Here is a 7958-nt window from a genome sequence, read left to right as displayed (position 1 = left end):
TCGGCTTGTTTGATCTGTTGTTAATAAGTATTACTGTGTGCCTAATTTTTTAGAGGTTGTATTAAATGTCTTGCTACTTTATTAATCTTATAAATGTTTGTACTATTCATCAAAAGAAGTGAACTTTTACTTCCTGCAATGTTTTTGTCTGATATGTATGCTTGGCACCCCTCCTTTCTTTTGTTTGCATTTGCCCAATGCATCTTTGTTTGATACTTTTAATATTCTCGCATACTTTTGTTTGGGGTGTTCTCTTATAGACAGTAACTGGCCAAATTTTGGGAAAACAACTTGAGAGTCATTGACTTTTAAAAGAGGTGCTTAACATCAACGTTTGTTAGCACAAAAGGCCTATTTCATGTTCTGACATGTAGTTTTATACTTTTCAAATATTATTTTATGCTGTTTCATTTGTTACTCCTATTTGCTCTATAGACCTTGTTTTCTTTGCTTTTACTTTCTTTGATGTTTATCTTTTAATATTTCAAAAGCCCTTTTTTCTTTACATGAACTAATTTTCAAAGTCAAGAAGGAAATGATCTTTTGAGTACACAATCCTCCACTCTCACTTCGCCTCACATTTCTGAGTCTTTGTTAATAATAGCTGATGTTTTAAACTCAGATTTTTTTCATATAATCATGAATTTTACATTATTTTTAAAGGAACAGATGTTTTTGTTTTAGACTCATTTTTACATCTAGATTTACATCTATACTGGAGAGAACTAGGTAAATATGGGCCATGTTTCTCTAGTTTTAGTGCTGAATCCCATCACATTTATTGAGATGATGCTCTCTTTTATGAGCTTGCATTATTTTAGTATCCCCAGTTAGTTGGAAAAGAACTTCAAATAATTGTTTTACATGAATCTTTTTAAAATTCATATTTAATAAAAATATCTTTTTATTGCCTTCATTTATATAAGGCAACTTGTAGCTCAGTTTTTGCTTAGAACTCTCTAGGTGTTACTCCATTGTCTTGTGGCATTAGTGCTGCAGATAAGAACTTATGAGTACAGCCTGTTTTTCTTTTCCCACTTTCATACATAAACTTTTCTTTTTGTGGAAGTTTTAAAAAATTATATTGCTCTTTTTAATTTAAACAGTACTTCAGAATTGAATGAACATATTCATATTACTTTATCTAGGACAGCATGGAAACTTGCAATCTGTCTGTAAAGTTTTTTTTTTAATTTGGAGAATTGAGGCTTGATTTGTATTTTTTTCTTTAACAATTGCTTATGATTCATTTATTCCAGCCTTTCTTTCTTTGATCTTCACTCATGGTCTTCCATATCTGTCATTTCCTTTCTCATCATTTCCTTTGGATCTTTTCCTCTGCATCTTCTGCATGGATTTAATTTCTATTTCAGCATCAAATATGTCTCTCTTCCCTTTCTTTTGACTCCCCAGAGTATAATTTCTAGCAGGTTTTCATGCAGAGCAGTTCTTTTCTATAAATTTGACATCTTTTCCCTAAGCAGCTATCTTGATCTCTGAGTCTCATGAGTAAATAGAATTTGTAGCTTTGACAACCCTTAGCTCTTCTCATCTCTGTGTCCCTCCCCAAACCCCAGTCTTTTCTTAGTTAGGCTCTTCCTCTTAGAATACACTGCATCATAACCAGTCATTCCTACTACTTTATGCCCAATGCTTGCAGAAATTTAATTTCCAAATAGATTTTAGAAGGACAAGAGGTTCCCTTTTGACTCCATCAAAATCCACAGGGATTGGTTGCAGGACCACTGCAGATACCAAAATCTATGGATGTTCAAGTCCCCTATATATAATGATATAGATTAATTCATACAGTCAGCCCTCTGCATCAGTGGACTCCCAACTGCAGATCGTAACCAGTATAGGTATTTATCGAAATACTTGTATTTATTGAAAAATGTGTATAAGTGAACCCATAAAGTTCAAACTCATGTTGTGCATAGGTCAACTGTATATATCACATCTTCTTTATCCATTTAGTCTTTGGACACTTAGATTGTCTCCATATATTAGATATTATAAATAATGTTACAATAGACATAGCTGTATACACACACACACATATATATATAATATATAAAGATTATATATATAATCTTTTTAAATTAGTGTTTTTATATTCTTCAGATAAGTACTCAGAAGTTGAATAGCTGAATTATATGGCAGTTCTAGTCTTAATTTTTTGAAGAACCTCCATTCTGGTTGTACCAATTTGCAATCCAGTTTTTCAAGTAGAACATACAAATGGCCAAGAGGTGCATGAAAAGATGTTCAGCATCACTAGTTATTGAGGAGGGAAATGCAAGTAAAAATCACAATGAGATATCACCTCACATCTGTTAGGATGACTATTATCAAAAAGTCAACTGAAAAGGACAAAAAGTCAACTGAAAAGGACAAAAATCATATGATTTCATGCATATGTGGAATATAAAACAAACAAAAAAAAAACAAAAAAGAAAGAAAAAGAACAAACAGAAAAACAAACTCATAGAGGTGGACAACCGGATAGTGGTTACTAGGGAGGCAGGAGGTGGGTGGATGGAGGATGATATGAGTGAAGGAGGTCAAGTGTATGTGATGACTGATGGGAATTAGACTTTTGGTGGTGAGCACACTATAGCGTATACAAATACTGAATTATAATGTTATGCATCTGAAACTTATATAATATTATTAACCAATGTTGCCTCAGTTAAAAAAAATAAAAAAGACAGGAGGTGAGTTGGAGAGGAAGAGAAGGGGACAATTGCATTTTTTATGCCTCAAAAAGAGTATCTTCTGTACTATACACACAACTGCCCACAGTTTTCATTTGCGTTGATTGTAGATTGTTGATGACATATCTCCCTGTCTTCTCTCCATTCATCTTCACCTGCCTTATAATTTAAGGATTCCTCCCAGGCTCAAGTATGACATTGCCTGCTAGTCCCAGGAAAGACCACATTTAAAAAACATCTACTGTGTTGTAAGTGGTATCTTCTGAGAATTTTTGAAAGACTGCACAGGGGCTGCTAATCAGATACCATTTTAGACTAGGAGTGAGGCCACTGTCCCTTGCAGAAAAGGAAATAATTTCAAACTAACTGTAAAAAAAGCATAGAAGATGTAAGAGGTTTTCTACTTGAAATAAATTTACAGCCAAATTACTAAAAAGGCAAGGATAAAGCTTGTCCTCCAGAATAAATGCAACCAGAAACTTCAACGTTGCTAAGTTCTTTTTTTTATTCTCTGTCTTTGTGTGCCATTTTGTTCTCTCTCTCTTCCCTCCCCCGCCATACACACATGCGCACACACATAAATCTATTTCTATATAACTCTATCCCTCTTTCCTCTCCCTCTCCCTCTCTCTTTTTCCCTTCTAAATCTGGACCAATCAATTGGATCCAGGGAATATAGTTATGTGAGAAAACGTAATCTTCCATAGGAAACATGTGTTTAAAAGTAGAGGAGTAAAAAAGTGTTGAGAAAGCAAAGGTTACATTCTCAAAATAAGGGTGGGAAGATGGACAAACAAAACCATACAAACAAACAAGAATCTGCTACATCATCTCACTCTCTTTTTGTTATTAAAAATTCATTTAATGGAATATACACATGTTTTAAAAAGTTAAATAGCTTGCAATGGTCATCATAAAAATCAGCGGTCCTCAGTATCACCTATTTGCTGAGCCCTCCCCTCTACATAATCGCTTTTAACTTTTAACTGATTTTTTTTAGTCCAATCCTCCATATTTATAGGTTACATTTATTAATATAATAATTGTCAACGTTATTTATTAACATTTTTTTTGAAAGTGGACATTTAATTCTCTTATTCTCTCATGTATACATATGTTCTTTTTCTCCTCCCAGTAGAGTTAAATCACACTTTTTGATTAGTTTACCAGTTTAAACTTATGTTATCATAATAATGTAAGTATTATTCATCATTGAGCCAAATAGTGTACTACAAAAATATGCTCTTTCTTATACGATTTTTTTTCTGTGAGTTTGTAACTGCCTTATTTTTTCATTTCTTTGTTTCTTTTTAATATCATTGTTTCTAATACATCCCAAGCTCGCCAACAGAATTATTAAAACACTTTGAATTTTATCTTTCCACATGGTCAAGGATTAGTGCTCAGGCAAACTCAGGAATCATATCAATAATGTAATACTGAAAGAAAAGCCTTTCCTGATTCCTCAGAATTGGAAATAATTTCTCTTCTGAGAACTTCTGTTGATCACATGTATTTCTCACATCATTGACACCTTTAATAGTTGTCTATATATATTAGCTTTTCTCCTAGGTTTTTCATTCTCGAGGGCAGTGTCTATGTATAATTCATTGTTTTAAGTACTCAATATAGTGCCCTGGTGAGAGGCTACTCTGTAAATACAATGAGGAGATAAATAAATACATGCTGTAAACTACTCTGTAGTATTTTTACACTCTTCCATGTCCCATTGAATAAATACAATGAATCCGATGGAATGAAATTGACTTTAGTGTACGGAATTTGTATACTGTGTTGAAATACTTAAGAGACTGTCACATGAAGGAAAGTTAGGGGCTTTTAGTGACTTTTCTAATAAGTGGCAGAACGAGGACTCAAAGGTCTGACTAAATCTTGTGCCCTTACCCACCACCTCTACCACATTCCAGGCTCAGTTCAAAGCCACAAAGCAGGTGGTAGCTCCTTAACCACATCCATGTACCCGGATCACTAAGACATTTCCCATCTCTATTATGAGAATGCCAATATTCTTTTATTCCATACAACACCAAAGTCCACAGTTTTTTAAAATAAATATTCTTAAATTCTAATAAGATTTCATTTATAATGGATGTTCTCAGTCTATCTGAAAATTTTCTGAAAACAAGATTTTCAGTCTCTGAGACCAGGGTGCTCGCCTGTTCACTTCTGTTAAAAATTTTCTAAGACAACCTTCAGGAATTGTAAAGGTGAAATAATTTATCTTGAATGAGATATGGCCTAGAAGAAGCAAGTTTTCCTTTTGGAAATCCTTGAGGACACACTTGCATTCCAGGTCTCCTTAGGAAGCAGTCATCCCAGAATAGAAAACTCAGCTTTCCGTGCTTTGCTGCTGAGTCCACCAGTAGAGGGCGCCTAACCACCAGCAATAGTATCAGAAACTTACCTAATGGTTCAAGCATTTTATTACCTTTTACTTTTGAGCTTCCAAATTAGTAGTAGAATGTGATAACCCATTTTCTCTTCATTTTGCAATTGTCTTGCATTATGGAAAAGAGAATGCCTTTCTGAAAGATTTAGAAATAGCGGTGGAGATTTGAGGGTCGTATAAAAAAGAAAAACAAGGCTTTCCCAGTACACAGAGGAATGGAATGAGTTACATGCAGGATGCGGTTAATCCTGGCATGGTGTTTACCTGGTTCATCTCTAAGAATTCAGCCACTGCATGCGGCTTTCCAAGCTATTAATAAGACCTTGCCTCTGAAGAGATCAAATGTGTTTAATTTTCTTTAACACAGTCCTTATGAGCTTCCTTCCACCAGATATCATGGAATCATATAACCCCAGACTGTTAGCAGGGACTTTGGAGATCACTTAGTACACACTAAATGGTATACACATGAGAAGATCAATGCCTAAAGAGGCAAAGGACTTAGCCAAAGTTCTCCAATTAGTTAAGAGAAAAACAAATATCAAAACCTGGCTGCTTTCCATACCCATGCCCACTTCTAATTGGAAATCCCCTGTAAATAGTGCTGTAGTGACCCCATATCATAAAGAGAATGCCACTGGGGCAACGAGATTAATTTACGATTTTGAGAAGGTTTGGTAGCACCCAATTGCGTAGACCTGGATTAAATTAAGAACTGGGGTTTAGATTGGTTCTAGTTTCTGTAGACCTTCTTACCCTTCCTGATTCTCACGCATGTCTTTGTCTTCCTTCTGAGTTATCATTTTACACTTTTGTCTTCCCCAGGCCAACTCTAGAAGACAAGATTTTAAAAGGGAAATTTGCGCCTCTTACCTAGGTCCACCAATGCTACATGATCTGACCCCCTAGCTACTGACTGATCTGCTGTCACCATCTTCCTTACCCTCTCCCAGTTCACCCTCCCAAACTGCTCCCTGACACCTAGTTTAGCCACATTCATGGTACCATAAGTATTAGATATGAAGTGGAAAGAAGGGAATTGCTCACTCTTCCAAATGATACAACATTAGGTTTTAAGAAGGATAACGGGGATTTATTAAAATTGCCTTCCCCTTCACACACACGTGCACTAGTACTTTTTGGGAACTAGTCCCGTTAGCACTTCAAGCTCATCCCTGCCCTAAGACCTTTGCACTAGTTTTCTCTTTGCCTGCAGTTTCTTTCCTTCTGATCTTCACATGGCTTGGTCTTTCTCCTCCAAATCTCAGCTCTTTCTTTATGAAGCCATTTTGACCAGTAGATCCAAGTGTTGGCACAATCTCTCTTTATCCCATCACCGTGTATTAGTTATCGGCATCATACCATTAATATTCGTGATTTTGTATTCATCTTCCTGTCTCCCAGCCCCCTTGTATCATTAAAATTCATGTTCCATGAAAGCAAAGACTTTGTCATGTTCACTATTTTTCCCAACCCTTTGGACAGTCTGACTCATGACAGGCACTCAAGAGAAACTTCAGAGAAATGTCATTCAGAGTTGTGTGCAGGAACCTTTCCTTATACCTGCCAGGTAGCATCCCAGAGCCATGTTCTCTTTAGAGGAGAATAAATATCTTCATGATTTTCGGAGTTTTTTTTTTTTTTTTTTTTCTTTGAGAAAGCTTCAAGTTGTGATTGGTGACATTCTTAAGGTCTGGATGGCTATGAGCTGGGCTAGCCTCCTCCTCCACACTGGGGCAGTCTGGTCTGACTTTAATGAGCACAAATCACTTGCATGGGAACCCAATGATTCCCTCATCAAGATTGATTCCATCATAAAACTTTTTATGGGTCAGAGTCACATTGAGAGTATAAACAAGTTGTGGGCAATGCATTGAGGTATTGGACTTTAGAGATGTTGGAATCTGGAAATTGACTTTATGGGAATAAGTAAAAGCAACTTAATCAACCAGTCTCATGGAAGTGTGGAATGTCTTGGGATACCCAAGGTGCGTGATGAGGTCTGCCCATTCCTTAAGGCCAGTGCAATCAGGATCTAAATTAGCTCCTTTTGGAAGGCAATTTTAATAAACCCCTTTATCCTTCTTAAAACCTAATGTTGTATCATTTGGAAGAGTGAGCAATTCCCTTCTTTCCACTTCATATCTAATACTTACGGTACCACGAATGTGGCTAAACTAGGTGTCAGGGAGCAATTTGGGAGGGTAAACTGGGAGGAAATTCTACTGCAAATAACTGTCCAGTCATCAAGATCACCACCCTCTCCTTCTCCATTCCACAGCATGTAACAGAGCTAGAACTGGAGGCTCCAGGTAAATTGAGGGCAATAGAAATGTGTAAGCCAAGTTTACCTGTTCCATTCTATGTGCCATCTTAAATGCTTCCTATAACTGGTTTTAATTAATTCTCATAACTATCTTATGAAATGTTAGTTTAACATTTTGCAGGTAAAAACATTAAACCTCAGAGAAGTTTAAAGTACATATCCAATGCCACTTATGTGGTAAAACCACAATTCAAACTTAGAACTAGTACACTCTAATATTCCATACTCTTCCACCATGCTGCACTGCCACAAACCACCAGAACATCTCTCTCTGCAAAGCACTGCCTCTTTAGGGACTTTTATGAAGCCAAAGAATCTTAAGGGATTACTAGTGCTCTCACACTTACTTAAACAAACAAAAACATGTGACTCATCCAGACTAAAGTCTGCAGGCTGGTTAAAATGTTGACAATATAGGCTTCATGGAGATAGAAGATACTACATTTCTTTATTTTCTATCTTGAAAACTCATTAGTTCAAGTTTATTACTCCTTTTAATGTTTAT

The 7958-nt window shown here is 35.9% G+C and overlaps 1 non-coding gene across 1 annotated transcript; it reads right to left on the bottom strand.

Moving 5' to 3' along the window:
• Positions 1-4639: 4639 nt before the first annotated feature.
• Positions 4640-4765, bottom strand: LOC112477059. Its single transcript, XR_003045316.1, has one exon. It is a non-coding gene; the product is annotated as a U6atac minor spliceosomal RNA (small nuclear RNA).
• Positions 4766-7958: the final 3193 nt, after the last annotated feature.

This window comes from Pteropus alecto, unplaced genomic scaffold (assembly GCF_000325575.1).
Source record: "Pteropus alecto unplaced genomic scaffold, ASM32557v1 scaffold52, whole genome shotgun sequence".
Taxonomy (NCBI): Eukaryota; Metazoa; Chordata; class Mammalia; order Chiroptera; family Pteropodidae; genus Pteropus; species Pteropus alecto.
The sequence above is the reverse complement of the archived record's forward strand: the minus strand, read 5'-3'. Positions and strand labels throughout refer to the sequence as shown.